This window comes from Pelophylax lessonae (genome assembly GCF_965119305.1).
Source record: "Pelophylax lessonae genome assembly, chromosome: 1".
Lineage (NCBI taxonomy): Eukaryota > Metazoa > Chordata > Amphibia > Anura > Ranidae > Pelophylax > Pelophylax lessonae.
The window spans coordinates 757,160,560-757,177,025 of NC_138768.1; the positions used below are offsets into that span (position 1 = coordinate 757,160,560).

At 41.8% G+C, this 16,466-nt stretch overlaps 2 protein-coding genes across 2 annotated transcripts in view; one reads left to right on the plus strand and one right to left on the minus strand.

The window, feature by feature from the left end:
- Window positions 1-16,466, plus strand: part of TLR6 (toll like receptor 6) — a 167,448-nt gene that overhangs the window by 95,361 nt on the left and 55,621 nt on the right. The window lies entirely within an intron of this gene.
- Window positions 1-16,466, minus strand: part of LOC309544438 (toll-like receptor 1) — a 40,871-nt gene that overhangs the window by 5,536 nt on the left and 18,869 nt on the right. The window lies entirely within an intron of this gene.

Genomic DNA, 16,466 nt, shown 5'->3' on the forward strand with positions numbered 1-16,466 from the left:
ATTGGATGTGTTTTAAAGCAGAAAGTAAAAAATATTGTTTTTTTTTTCAAAATTGTCAGTCTTTTTTGTTTATAGGGCAAACAATAAAAACCGCAGAGGTGATCAAATACCACCAAAAGAAAGCTCTATTTATAGGGAAAAAAGGATTTAATTTTATTTGGGTAAAGCATTGCACAACCAATTGTCAGGTAAAGCAACGCAGTGCTGTATCGCAAAAAATGGCCTGGTCATTAAGGGGGTAAAATCTTTTGGAGTTGAAGTAGACAACAATACTGTCTCTATATAGCCAGGGCTGTCCCTATAATGGACTGTCTATAACATGGACTTTCTCTATACATCAGGGACTGTCCTTACTGTTGCACGTATGCTGAAAGTATGGTCAATAATTCCAATGTGCGCAGGAGCGGGCCGCGTGAAACAAGAAGTGTTTTTGTTGGGAAGTTTTTGCAATGACATAAAGCATGACCTTCAGTCTGATTGACAGGATTGCAACTGTTATTCTGTTCATACATAATAATACATATATATATATATGTATACAGTCAGGTCCATAAATATTGGGACATCAGCACAATTCTAATCTTTTTGGCTCTATACACCACCACAATGGATTTGAAAGGAAACAAACAATATGTGCTTTAACTGCAGACTTTCAGCTTTAATTTGAGGGTATTTACATCCAAATCAGATGAACAATGTAGGAATTACAACAGTTTGTATATGTGCCTCCCACTTTTTAAAAAAGTAATGGGACAGATTAACAATCATAAATCAAACTTTCACTTTTTAATACTTGGTTGCAAATCCTTTGCAGTCAATTACAGCCTGAAGTCAGAAACGCATAGACATCACCAGACGCTGGTTTTCATCCCTGGTGATGCTCTGCCAGGCCTCTGCTGCAACTGTCTTCAGTTCCTGCTTGTTCTTGGGGCATTTTCCCTTCAGTTTTGTCTTCAGTAAGCGAAATGCATGCTCAATCGGATTCAGGTCAGGTGATTGACTCGGAAATTGCATAACATTCCACTTCTTTCCCTTAAAAAACTCTTTGGTTGCTTTCGCAGTATGCTTCGGGTCATTGTCCCATCTGCACTGTGAAGTGCCGTCCAATGAGTTCTGAAGCATTTGGCTGAATATGAGCAGATAATATTGCCCGAAACACTTCAGAATTCCTCCTGCTGCTTTTGTTAGCAGTCACATAATCAATAAATACAAGAGAACCTGTTCCATTGGCAGCCATACATGCCCACGCCATGACACTACCACCACCATGCTTCACTGATGAGGTGGTATGCTTGGATCATGAGCAGTTCCTTTTCTTCTCCATACTCTTCTCTTCCCATCACTCTGGTACAAGTTGATCTTGGTCTCATCTGTCCGTAGGATGTTGTTCCAGAACTGTGAAGGCTTTTTTAGTTGGTGTTTGGCAAACTCTAATTTGGCCTTCCTGTTTTTGAGACTCACCAATGGTTTACATCTTGTGGTGAACCCTCTGTATTCACTCTCTTGAAGTCTTCTCTTGATTGTTGTCTTTGACATACTTACACATACCTCCTGGAGAGTGTTCTTGATCTGGCCAACTGTTGTGAAGGGTGTTTTCTTCACCAGGGAAAGAATTCTTCGGTCATCCACCACAGTTGTTTTCCGTGGTCTTCCAGGTCTTTTGGTGTTGCTGAGCTCACCAGTGCGTTCTTTCTTTTTAAGGATGTTCCAAGCAGTTGATTTGGCCACACCTAATGTTTTTGCTATCTCTCTGATGGGTTGGTTTTGTTTTTTCAGCCTAATGATGGCTTGCTTGCTGATAGTGACAGCTTTTTGCATCTCATATTGAGAGTTGACAGCAAAAGATTCCAAATGTAAATAGCACACTTGAAATGAACTCTGGACCTTTTATCTGCTCCTTGTAAATGGGATAATGAGGGAATAACACACACCTGGCCATGGAACAGCTGAGAAGCCAATTGTCCCATTACTTTTGGTCCCTTAAAAAGTGGGAGGCACATATACAAACTGTTGTAATTCCTACACCTTTCACCTGATTTGGATGTAAATACCCTCAAATTAAAGCTGAAAGTTTGCAGTTAAACCACATCTTGTTTGTTTCATTTCAAACCCATTGTGGTGGTGTATAGAGCCAGAAAGATTAGAATTGTGTCAATGTCCCAATATTTATGGACCTGACTGTATATATATATTTAGATGAAGCCGGGATCGGACTACTAAAATATATATATATTTAAATGTTTATAGTTACTGTTGGAGTAGTCTGCGTGCCTCTTTAAGACTGCTTTCAGCGGGGATCGGACTCTTACAGGAAGTGGAAGAACTGGATTGTGGGAGGTGTAGTTCTGAATCGAGAGCAGACTGTTATCTGGGTTGCTGAAGAAACTATTCTCCCAGGGAGCAATAGGGAAGCGAAGGACCATGGGAGAGACTTTAAACCTATCTGCTCCACAGTGTGAACGCTCTCTTTCTTCCGGGACCCAGTGAGCGCAGATCAGTCTGTGGTGTGCTCACAGAACTGGTAGCGGCTTAGGCCTAGTACACGAGGCCTAACCCGAGTGCGGAGCTCGTTCTCAGCGGAGCGGATGCTGATATCTACACTGTGGATGCTGTCACAGTATAGCTGAAGAGGAAGCAAGTGAAGGCCAGACAGACAGCCTGTGGGGGCTGAGTGTCGCTCACTTTCAGACACCGCAGCGAGGGAGGGTGAGTCACTTGTCTAGTAGGATCCTCACGAGCGGACATCAGAGAAAGAAAGGTGCCTGTGTGGAATCCTAACCGCAAGTATATCCTTTTCATCATCAACGCACTGACAGCAGATATTATTGCACACATCACTTTCCATGGGATTACAAATATCACATTGGACCTTGATAAGAGCGCCAACTTGCTAGGGGAAGGTTGTTGACACTTGTTACATCTTAAAGGGGACACATTTGATTTGTTTTATAGCAGTACTAGTTAGAACATTAATAGCACTAGGATAGCTCTAAGTTCTTTTCTTTAAGTTAATAGTAACAGCAGTACTATAAAGGTCAACAGTTACTGTTTCAAACCCTAGAATATTGTGTTACTACTGTTCACTGATATTGTCATTCTTTATTTGCTATTTCTTTATATCAGTCTTGCTAAATCTCGCTAGGTTAGGTGGGATTTGACTGACTGATAGAGTTATACCTGTTTATCTTTAAAGTAAATAGCAAAACTTCATTTATTTTGTGTCAGTGTGTTCTCAAAGGTATACTTAGAATGTCGGAACCTAGAGTGTCAGGTAGGTTGGACGGTTCACAGGGTCACAGGAGTGCTGAAAAACACCCATCAACTAGCAGCCCTCAAGGGGGAAGTGCTATATATATATATATATATATATATATATATATATATATATATATCAGTAACATTATCATATACAGGCATAATGTTCTCATAGAAAAAAAAAAATATTTAACATGTGCTGATATGTTATTACTTATTCTGCACCACTGTGGTCTAATAATACAATCTAATATGATATTAAAAAAACATAACACTATGATAATCACATTCCCTGTACACTAACGCCATGTGACACGTCAGTGCGATCCACTAACATTTGTGCAATGTGTTATTTAATCACACTGTAGCGACAGCAGCTTTCACTGATCACAGGGATGTACAATAAATCAATTTCATCCTGTTTATAACCCTAAATATGCTCCTTCTTACCTGCAATGACATTAGGCATGGCCTTCAGTCTGATAGACAGGATAACAACTGCTATTCTGTTCACACCAGAAACAAAGGTCTGTCTTTTGGTTTCCCCCTGCTATGTTAGCAGTGTTCCATTAAAATGTACACTTCATCATTCAGGCCTTTTAACTTAATTCTGCCCTCTACTGATGATTTAATAGAAATGCCATGAGTTGTACTTTCTCTATGAACAGAACTATAATCCTGGACTGCTGGAGCTGGAAATGTAATACTTATTAGTTTGTTTTTTTATGGGGTACCTTATTTTTGGCATCCCTTACATTATCAAACAGGGATTAGAACTATGATAGTTACACTTGGTAGAGGGATGGAAGACAATAAAAAAGGACAGATGGGTTTGTTTATAAAACATGGACTGTCCCTTTTAATCAGGATGATGCCATACACAGCAGTGGGTGAGGGAGAGGGACTGGTCTGCAGGTCAGGCACTGTCTCTCTATCAGGTACTGTGAAATACTGTGTATACAGTGGGTGAGAAGTCCTTCAGCAAATAGCCAGTGTTGTCCCATGTCTCAGTGTAGCACACACACAGGCAGTAGTCATGTACAAATAATAAAGGTTGCAGCGCTAGGTAAGTGATAAAATAGGATGTAATATATGTAAAATTCAGTCTATCAATAACTAAAAAAGTCCAAAGCCAGCAAAACCATACAGATAGAAATATTCTGTGTCCATGTATATCAAACCGACACCATTAAAGATCCTCCACTAAAGTAAAAAGTGAAAACTCACCAGACCCATATGCTGTCATGTCAAGACAGCTACTGCATGTTTAATGAAGCCAAATAGAGGTCAGGCGGGGAATGATCTTCTTATCCCTCCAAAGGATATAATTTCCTCAGATATTAAATCCGAAAAACCGCTATATTGAATTACCAAGCAAAAAAGAGAGAGGAAATCTCCTCATAGTGTAGTATTTATTGAAAAATAGAGCTAAAACAATATCCGATATAAAACAAATAAAGATCCATACAGTGCAATGGCATATAAAGCACTTACATAGAAAGCCACCAGACTTGGATTAAGAATGGTGGCTTATGGACCTCTGGCATATAACCCTGCTCTACGGCCGTTTCACGCCACGCGCTTCTTCAGGAGTATTCAGGAGAAGTGCAGGACGCGAAACGGACGTAAAGCAGGGTTATATGCCAGAGGTCCATAAGCCACCATTCTTAATCCAAGTCTGGTGGCTTTCTATGTAAGTGCTTTATATGCCATTGCACTGTATGGATCTTTATTTGTTTTATATCGGATATTGTTTTAGCTCTATTTTTCAATAAATACTACACTATGAGGAGATTTCCTCTCTCTTTTTTGCTTGGTAATTCAATATAGCGGTTTTTCGGATTTAATATCTGAGGAAATTATATCCTTTGGAGGGATAAGAAGATCATTCCCCGCCTGACCTCTATTTGGCTTCATTAAACACGCAGTAGCTGTCTTGACATGACAGCATATGGGTCTGGTGAGTTTTCACTTTTTATTTTGGTGGAGGATCTTTAATGGTGTCGGTTTGATATACATGGACACAGAATATTTCTATCCGTATGGTTTTGCTGCCTTTGGACTTTTTTAGTAATTGATGGACTGAATTTTACATATATTAGATCATATTTTATCACTTACCTAGCGCTGCAACCTTTATTATTTGTATTCACTGGTGTTTGTATATTAACACTGTTTGCAAGCTGCTTTTCTGTTGATTATTAGGCGCTGACATTTTTCTTTTATTTGCACAGTAGTCATGTACACACACACTGACAGCTGAAAACTCCCCTCCCCCTTCCTCCTGAGCACTTGTTAATGGTCCCCTCACCTCCCCTCACAGCAATTTATGATTCTTTCAGCATGGCCATGGAGAATTCCAAGCAGACAGGTTAGGGAGGGGGGGGGGGGTTGAAGAAAGTTACCGAGAAGGAGGCACGGCCTCATCCATCCATCAGACAGCTCTATAGAACTCATACAACTCCCTCTGACAATCCAATGTGTGCCAGTGCCCGGCAGTTCTCCTTATGGAAAGGGCAGAGGCTGGGTGCTCCCCCCCACCAGAATAAGACTCACTGTGTGATTAGTAACATCGCTGGTGCCCACTGCTCTGTGCTGTGAATGGTCAGGTGCCCAGTAGAGAACCCCATGGGGTTGAAGTAGCAGAGACTCCAGCCTGGATCTTTGGGATGCCGGGAGTGAGTCCCCCTACTGACCTGGCCCAGATGCAGTGTCACTTACCAGAAGATAGAGGAGGTGGAGTGGACATCCGTGGTGGACAGCACTAGGCGCGGAGGAGGAAGCTAATTCCTCCTCTACTTTGCATGCTGAGCAAAGAGTCCCAGCCATGATGTCACTGGTTGCTAGATGCCAGGTGGCTCAGGAGTCTCAGGTGGAGGTGGAGGCAGAGGCGGAGTGAGCACCAGCACTATGGGGGGGGGGGGGGTCTGCTCTCTCTGTCAGTTTCATTCCGGGACACTGTATTGTCCCAGAATGAAGGTGCCGGGATCTGGGATCCAATTCTGTGCGAACTGTCAGATCGCACTGTAATATGCGATCTGAGCTGGGGGTTTCGTTAACTTTGAATTGACACCCCCAGCGTATCGCATATGGCAGTGTGAACTGCCTGTGCTGCGGATGCGATGCTGGAACACGCAGATATATTCGCAGTGTTCCCGCATCGCATCAGTGTGAACCGGCACTGACAGTCTGTCCCTGCTCCCTACAGCAACATCTCCCTACACTGACAAAAGACAGAATATAGATAGTACACCTATACCAAATACCAGTCCTTAAAAGGACTTTTGTGGACCTATAACCAAGCGATCTGTGTCACTGACAATTTGTCCCTGCTGCACACAGCAAACCTCTCCCTACACTGACAAAAAGCAGAATGTAAAATGGCCGCCAGATCAGGTCTATTTATAAGGTAGGGGGTATGTCCATGTGCTGAAATGTCTCAATTGGCTGTCCTGTACCACCTGATAGATCAAAGTTCTTCACAATGTAAAAGAATATGGCCGCCGCGAACATCGCCATATGTTCGCATGATCAGCGGGCAGCGAACAAGCAAAGTTCGCCGCAAACCGACCGCCGGGGGAACCGCAAGGCCATCTCTAATCCTATGATGTAGGTTCATGATGGTTGCTTTTGTGAACAAGAGAGAAAGAGCAACAAAGATATGCCAAAATAATTAGAGGTGTGATAGAAGGTCTTGCTAGCAAAGTGTTGATTGTTATTTTTTTTTGGCACTGCTAGGATTAAGACTTCTAAAGACTGAGTTCCTGTAAGGAATGTTATTTGTTTCTTAAGATGAATATGTTCAGTTGCAGCCTAGTGTTTTTGTATCTTTATTATGGTGCTCAGTAAGAAGAAAGAATTTTCTCCAAGCAACTAATTTGCATTGTATTATTTACCATAACACATTTCCATACGTGAAGCTGAATTGACACTTTTACTTCCTCTTCTTTAGTTTTAATAGAAAATGATGATTTTGTCAGTAAATTCTCTGTTTAGTTGGCAATCTGCCGAACCTCGTCCTATAGTCATTTTAATTGGGTCAAATTATTTGTGGCCTGGTGGCTTTTATTTTTCTTATATTTTCCATTTACTTCTTAATACTTATTCAATAAAAAAAAAAAAAATAAAAGCCCCCCCTCCCACCTGTAATGTAAACTGCCAATAGATCACTTTCCTGTTCACTAGCACATTGTTCCATGATCATTTGCAGGCCTATTGGGAAGTAAAATGGCAGATTATAACAAATTAAGTAATATAAGTCGCTTTTTTGAATGGAAAAAAAAGATGAAACATTTGTTAACCACTTCAGGACCGCCCACCGTGTATTTCCATTGGTACTTTGACATTAAATACTAGTGTTATGGCAGATAGCTGCCATAACCCCGGTATTCTTCTACATGGACGGCGGTCTTCTTTCACATAAAAGTGGTCCCAGTGGCGGATTTGCCGCAGGATTACTTTCATGGGCGGCGGGAGAGGTGCCGCTTCTGCCGCTTCTTGGTCATTTTCCCCGCTAATTTTACTTACCGGTAGTGGGCAAAATGATCCGGTGCTTTCAAGTCCTAGGCAGGATGTCGAGTGAGGGCAAGATGGCCCCCCACTCGACTCTATGGCCTTGGAGGACTGAAGTGACGTCATATGTCGCTTCCTCCCAATAGCCTTAAAGGGCCCATTTTTTTTCTTGCGGAAAAAAATTACATTTTTATTTTGCTTTTAAGTGTAGATGGGAGATCTGAGGTCTTTTTGACCCCAGATCTCACATTAATGAGGTCCTGTCATGCTTATTTTCTATTACAAGGGATGTTTGTAATAGGAATAAAAGTGATCAAAAAAATAAATTAAAGGGACAGTGTAAAATGAAAAAATAAAAGGTTAAATAAATAAGAAAAAAAAAAATAAAGTGCCCATTCCCCCTGACCTTGCGCGCCCACATATGTAAACGGTGTTCAAACCACACATATGAGGTATCGCTGCGATCATTAGAGCAAGAGTAATAATTCTAGCCCTAGACCTCCTCTGTAAATCTAAACTGGGAACCTGTAGAATTTGTTAACCACTTGCCGACTGGCTAACGCCGATCTACGTTGGCAGTCAGCCCCTCACAGACAAAGCGACGTAGGTCTACGTCGCTAGCCTGTGAGGCTCTAGGGAGCAAGCGTGCGCCGCTGGAGGTTAGTGCGAGCCGCCGGAGGCACGCGCCCGCTCCCGCTCGCTCACGAACCCCACGCACGTGTGCCGGCGGTCCCGATGTCCGCCGGGCACTCGCGATCGTCTGTTACAGCGAGAGAAAGGCAGGCGGCTAATGTAAACAAAGCAGCCTGTCATTCTCCCCTGTGTATAAATGGAGATCACACGGTTCTGCTATGTAGGACCGTTGATCTCTGTTCTTACACCAGTAGCCACATCCAATCACAGTAAGAATCACGCCCCTAGGGACACACTTAACCCCTCCCTCTCAAATAAAGTTAACCCCTTCCCTTCCAGTGTCATTTTTACAGTAACAGTGCATATGTATAGCACTGATTACTGTAGTAATGTCACTGGTAACCCCAAAAGTGTCAAAAAGGTCAGTCAAGGGTCCGATCTGTCCGCCGCAATGTCGCAGTCCCGCAAAAAAAAAATCTCAGATCGCTGCCATTATTCGTTAAAAAACAAAACAACAAAAATTACAAAAATCTTTCCCTTAGTTAGTAAACGCAATAACTTTTGCGCAAACCAATCAAAATCCACTTTTTGCAATTTTTTTACCAAACATATGTAGCATAAAACAAATTGGCCTAAAATGTTAAAAAATTTTGATTTTTACATTTTTTTGGGGGGAATTTCATATAAAAAAATTTGAAAAATATTGTTATTTTTGCAAAATTGACGCTCTTTTTTTGTTTATAGCGCATGATCAAAAAATAGCACAGGTGATCAAATACCACCAAAAGAAAGCTCTGTTTGTGGGAAAAAAAGAACGTCAAATTTGTTTAGGTACAGCGTCGCACGACCACGCAATTGTCCGTTAAAGTAACACAGTGCCGAATCGCAAAATAGGCCCTGGTCAGGAAGGGGGTAAAATCTTCCGGGGCTTAAGTGGTTAAAGCATCGCCTATGGAGATTTTTAAGTACCAATGTTTGTCGCCATTCCACAAGCGTGCGCAATTTTGAAGCTTGACATGTTGAAGAAATGAAGATCCAGTTTTTGAAAGGCAGCAATGGGAAAAAAAAAGAATTCAGCTGGATCTCAGACTTCAAGGTTGTGGTTTCTTCTTTTGTGAGTAGAACATATTAGAACCTTCGTCAGGTTTTTTTTTTTGTCTCTTACATCCTGTGTGGTCACCAAGATACAAAGCGGTTGATTTACTGAAACTGGAGAATGCTAAATCTAGTGCTGCACTGCAAAGAAACCAATCACCTTCCAGGTTTTATTGTCAAAGCCTAAAAAAAACAAGCTGAAGTTAGAAGCTGACTGGCTACCATGCACAGCGCACCAAATTTTGCACTCTCCAATCTTAGTAAATCAACCCCATTGTGACTAAAGTTCAACTCTGGGAAAAGTCCTCCCTTGCAGTGGGGCTGCTAGGATTAACTGTTTGTGATTGTCTAGGGTTTCCTAGCAAACCGTGCTCCTCTATGCACTTGGCATCCTCATGTCCAATACACGGCTATGGGCCCTTCATCTTGATGAGGTAAGAAGACCTTAGACCGCCAGAGCATAGAGGAGCAGAGGCTGCAAGAACTGTTCTAGCAGAATAGGGGAGTGTGGAGGAGTGGAGGATCAGGTAAGTAAAACGACTGTACTCAGATATAAACAAGCAGCTAACTGTGCAGTGCAGACGCAGCCCCACTGCAAGGGAGGTCTTTTAGTTTTCCTGGTGTTCAAATTCATAGCCCCACTCACAGCAAAATAACCACCTCCATTTCACCCCTCCTTCCTACCACACTCTGGCTGCATGCTGGAATGCAAACATCCTTTCTAAATATCCTTTCTACTTACCCAAACACGTGATCATGTAGCTTTCGAGTCCCAATCCTTCACTCCTCTTCAGTATTCTTCTGGAGTGGTCCTTCCTCAGGATTCCACATGCCTGTATGATGTCAACACTTTATACTGACTGTTCCTGTCCAGGACCTAGAAGAGGGGTCACTTCAAGGAGACGGTAGGGGTCCGTCCCTATTTGAAAAATCCCCTCCCTTCTTGTTTTGTCACCTGCACAAGTAGTGAAGGGAAATCTCTCTGATAGGGTTTTATTCTACTGTAACTAAAACCATAAAAATATGTTTTAGCTGTAGTTGGGCTGTACTCCTTTTTGTACATAACAACAACCTATACAGTAAAACCTTGGTTTGAGAGTAACTTGGTTTAAGAGCGCTTTGCAAGACAAGCAAAATTTTCAAATAAATTTTGACTTGATATACAAGCGATGTCTTGATATACAAGTAGCCTCAAGTCACAGCTGAGTATAAAAGAGAAGAGAGGCCCCTCTAAGTGTAGCAATATGGTTAAATTTAATGAAGGTACAACATTTAGCAACTCACATGGTTGATGATTGGAACAGGCACATCTAAGGATGCAGGCATCCAAGCTAAAGCTGTCCACATAGGACCATCCTCCGCACCGTCATCTACGTCATCCTTTCCATGCTGCCCCTCGCTTTCAGATCGCTTTACTGCAGGGTGGTCTTCCCGGTCAGGATTACAGACTAGCAGCCGGCTGTGCAGAAGATAGTCTATGTGGACAGCTTTACCCCGGATGCCTGCATACTTAGATGTGCCTGTTTTATTCATCAACCATGTGAGTTGCTAAATGTTGAACCTTCATTAAATGGAACCATATTGCTACCCTGTAGCTCCTGCTGGATTTTGCTTCCAATCCCCTTGTGGAGGCGTCATTTAAGGATGGACATTTTATGGTTACACAACCTATCGCAATGCTATAATCTTTTTATATGGACTATAAATTGAAGGATTTATGAGTAAATGGTTGTGGAACGAATCATCTGAGTTTCCATTATTTCTTATGGGGAAATTCGCTTTGATATAAGAGTGCTTTGGATTACAAGCATGCTTCCGGAACGAATTATGCTCGCAATCCAAGGTTTTACTAGATTTTTATTAACAATTTTCAAAATGCTGGCATTGTGTCAGTATTTTACATTGTGAAATAACACTGGCACTGGTTAAAATAAATATATTTTCCATAAAAGATAAATTATTACTTTTTTTTGTCCTCTGTCTTTTTAGTGCACGGCACTATGCCAGTGTAACCTCAAGACAACAGTACTATGACTATCTATTTTTTAATATATACTTTTTAAAAGCATAAAGCTTTGGAAACAGGGGCTTTTCCTGCACAGAGGAAACTAACCAGGCCAAATTAAAGTGGGTTGTAAACCCACTTTAATTACTTTTACCTATAGGTAAGCCTATATTAAGGCTTACCTATAGGTGCTGTAAATATCTCCTAAACTTTCACATTTAGGAGATATTTGCAATGCATGCAGCCGATGACGTCATCGGCGCATGCGCTCTGAAGAAACGGCCGCCCGTGCCGTTTCTTCAGAGCCCAGTGCCGTGACTGGCAGCTCCCGTGTCCAGAGACCCGGAAGAAGATGGGTGAACATGGATGCGGCCAGCAGCGTGGACATCGTGGGCTTCGTCGGAGGTAAGTGTCACATAATGTGCTAGTATGCGATGCATACTAGCACATTATGCATTTACTTTGCATGGAAGAAAAAAAGAAAAAAAATGTTGAGGAGTTTACTTCCTCTTTAAGCAGCATCAGAATGTGTTAATTAACTTGACAATAGCTCTATGACTCATTTTTAAGTTTCACCTGGGGCCCATTAACTACTAGGACATGTGCACAGTTTGGAATTCCTAGCTTTCTGCTGCATGGTTAAAGTGACTCTAAAGTCATTTTTTTTTTTTTTACCATAACACATTCTGTGTATTCACACAAAAGACACAGGCAGCTGAGAGAGTCACTAGGAGGGTGTGGGGATTTGGTTTACATTACTGTCTGTGTGTGTCTTTGGAAGAAGGAGTGGACATCACTGGTGGGGGACTGAAAAAAAGGAAGTAAGGGACCACTCTGTGCAATACCATTGCATAGAGCAGGTAAGTATAATATACAATGCAATAATAAAATATGCCCTGAGGCACACCATGACGCACCTCCATCCATCAATAACATAGAAAGTTGCAAAGATTTGCCCTTGGGACTTTAAATGGGGTGCGACACGCCCAATGATACAATGTAAAAAGCAAGTTTATTGGAACATACAATGTCAGCAGGTAAACACAGGTAAGTACTGTATTATGAAACAGATTTGTGATGTTGTACATAGTATATTATATATTCATGGTCAAGTTCAGTATTCCAATTCACTATCCTTTCCTTTTTGAGGTGGGCGGGTGGCGCCTGCGAGAGCGTCGGCGTCACATGGGGGACTCAGCGTATGACGCTGGCGTCCCCTGCTGGGATAATGAAAGGTAGAGGAAAGAGCCGCTCAGGTGTATGTTCCGAGCCCGGTGCAGGTCAGATCCACCGTCCAGGAGTATGAAAAATCCAAATGTGAGACCGCACTCAGGGTATTATGATGAAATCAAAGGTTTCTTTATTCCTCAAAAGAAAGTAGACAGACAGTGTACAAAACAGACGTGTCCGGTTGACGCGTTTCACGACACTGTTAGTCGCTTACTCATAACCATCAGTGGTTATGAGTAAGCGACTAACAATGTCGTGAAACGCGTCAACCGGACACGTCTGTTTTGTACACTGTCTGTCTACTTTATTTTGAGGAATAAAGAAACCTCTGATTTCATCATAATACCCTGAGTGCGGTCTCACATTTGGATTTTTCAGTCCCCTGCTGGGATGCCATCGCACCAGTCCACGCGGCCATGTCGCACCATGGTGCGGTTGGATGTGTGCTCAGCGCTGTCCTCCCCACATGTTGGCGGCCATTGCTGGGGATTTTTTTTCCCCAGCCACCTGCACCCACCTGACGTTGGGTGGGGTCCAAGGGGGCTCGTTACAGGTACAGATAAGAGAGCCCAGCCTTGCACTTGCTTTCAGTGGCTCCACAATGTTCAGTGATGACGCATGCAACCTCTTGCCAGAGTATTGCTTCAATATGTTAGGTCACATTCATTGATTTTTTCTGTCTTTTAGATTGGTGATTTGGTGGCTAAGCATCCCCCTTTTTTCTTTCTTTTTTCTTTCTTCCTTACCACATGCACTAGGATTTTATTTTCATCCTCACTCTCTTTTCAACTCCCCTTTACCCTTACATTACATGTTATATCCAATGCACTTAGGGAGTCGTGTTCATTTCACTTTGATTTCACAATATAGTACAGAGATTGCTACATATTCCCACTTAGTTAGGTCACTTCAATTCACTATCCTTTCCTTTTTGAGGCCTCTGGGCCCTGGGGCTATTTGGTTTGCTTCTTGTTTTGTCATTTCATTCAACTTTAATCACACATCATTGATACTCTTTTGCTTTATTGCTCACTTTTAGCATTAAATCTGAGCATCAGATACATACTTTTTGAACTCAGGCTCACTCCTAGTGTTACCAGTTGATACCCCTACTTACTGCACAGTATTATATCCTTGTACTGATTGCTGATCATACTAGTCATATACACTTTATATATGAGTCTGATCCATAGATATGTCTCCTGTCTGTGCTTGTGTTTGGCCCTGTTTGTCCTACCGGGCCCTCGTGGATCACAGGCCCACAGCTCCGGGATAGACATTACCAGCGGCAGCCAATGGACCATGAGCATACCATTTCTTTTAACAGATTTGAAAGTATGGGCCCCTTGGTGGCCCCTTAGTGTTTCACATTAGCATAGCATTATCTACTATCTTTATTACATGCCACAAACTGTTTATTTCTGAGAAACCATGTGTCGCATCAACCCCTGAGGAAGTGAACGGTTGTTCACGAAACGTGTCGGGTTACCAGGATGCATTTTCATACCTAATATGGATTGTTCTATGGAATACTGAACTTGACCATGAATAAATAATATACTATGTACAACATCACAAATCTGTTTCATAATACGGTACTTGTCTGTGTTTACTTGCTGACATTGTATATTCCAATAAACTTGCTTTTACATTGTATCATTGGGAGTGTCGCACCTCATTTAAAGTCCCAAGGGCAAATCTTTGCAACTTTCTATAAAACGTTCTAACTATTCCTGTCCCTATCTAAAACAAGGAAATCAGTTTTGAGATACACACTAACATTTAAACCAGTAATGATGTAACCCCCCCTGTTCCAGAACTAAGCACAGTATTGAGGAAGTGAGGATCACTGTCCTGATTCAGAATTTTAAGAAGCAGAAGGAAAAGTATAGACATGCATGCATGCATGCATGCACACTACACATGCATGCACACTGGGTACAACATACACACACACGCATACAACAAACATATACACACTACATACAACATGCACGCAACATACATACACATGCATACAACCTACACATACATGCATGCAACCTACACACAAGCATACAACAAACATATACACACTATATACAACATGCACGCAACATACATACACATACATACAACCTACACATACATGCATGCAACCTACACACAAGCATACAACAAACATACAAACTCATGCAACATACATACACCTGCATATAACATACATAGTTACATTGTTTATAAGGTTGAAAAAAAGATAGAGGTCTATCCAGTTCAACCTAGGAGTGTGTATGATTTTTTTTCTCTAACAATTCTCATAGCTCTGTATATTCTGCTTCCTGAGGAAGACATGTAAACATTTTTTTAAGTTGTTAACAATCTGCACTCTCAGCTAGTAACACTTCCCGGGGGAGGGAGTTCTACATTTTAACTGATCTAGCTAAGTCTAATAGACATTTCCAAATCAATCAAATTTTAAAAAAGAAACTCTTTCAAAACAGTATATACTGCACTGCAGAGTGCAGGGGTCAGGAGTGTGTGTTGCAAAGAGTGCAGGGGGTCAGCAGTGTGTAACACAGAGAATACAGGGGTCAGATGTGCATAATGCAGAGATTGCAGGAGTGCATAACACACAGAGTGCAGGGTACAAAATGCAACCAAAAATTACCCCCTCCTCCCAGTAAAAATCCCCCCCCCCCCCAAGCCCATATTCCTCAAAGTACAAATCTCCCTCAGCAGTGCTAAATAAATCCTCATTACAGACCCCCACTGAGCCCACACCCTCATTATAGACTCCCCATCAGTATAGACCCCTGCCCTCAATACAGACCCCCCTGCAGTTTAGAGCTCCTTCCTTCAGAACAGACCCCTCCCCCTCAGGGTAGACACCCATACTGTATTTCAGACCCTTTCCTACCCTATCCATAATTAAAACTATTTTGTCTATACATATACTTTAAAAGTTAGATTTCACAAGATCAGTGATGGTAGATTAAGAAGAATTGCAGTGTCTGATAAGCTGAGAGATGAGTGTGCTGCTTTTTCTTTGTGTTCAATCGGTAAGTAGGCGTGTGTTCCTGACCAAACTATGTTGCTGCTGCCACAGCGGTAACTGAGTATATATGGTTCTGCTGCTTGGTTGGGGTAACAAAATTCCAAAAATGGCTGCAAGAAATTACAAAGCTATTGGCAGATATGGGACAGTTCCAACAAATTATTTTTCCAATTACCTGAAATGCAGCTTTAAAAGGAATATATAATTAGCTTGTATATACATTATTTACCTTTTTTTGTCCATATTCAGAACTACTAAACAAACTTATTTTTTTCTAGTCAGGTAAACATAAAATATGTGATATGAATATTTTATACATGGCAGCAGGTTTCTTTTTATATTTACTAGGCTAATCCTAACTACTTTGCTAAAAAAAAAAAAAAAAAAAAAAAAGCATGTTTACAGATCTCAATAGATAAAGCTCAAAATGACCTATCCTTCTTGAAATGGTGGATGCCTTAATGGTTTGCTTGTTTAATGGCTTCTCTATTAACCACTTGCCGAGCGCTCACGTTGAGCCTACTGCGGCAAAGTGGTTCGTTATCGTCCAGCGATGTAGACCTACGTCGCTGGACTCCTCCCCTTGTGGGCGGCACGTGCACGCCGCCAAGGGCTCGCTCCCGCTGTATTCAGTCACAGCGGGAGTCAGGCCAGGGGAGGAGCGGCGGTGATCACCGCCGCTCTTCCCCGATCATCGGGGAT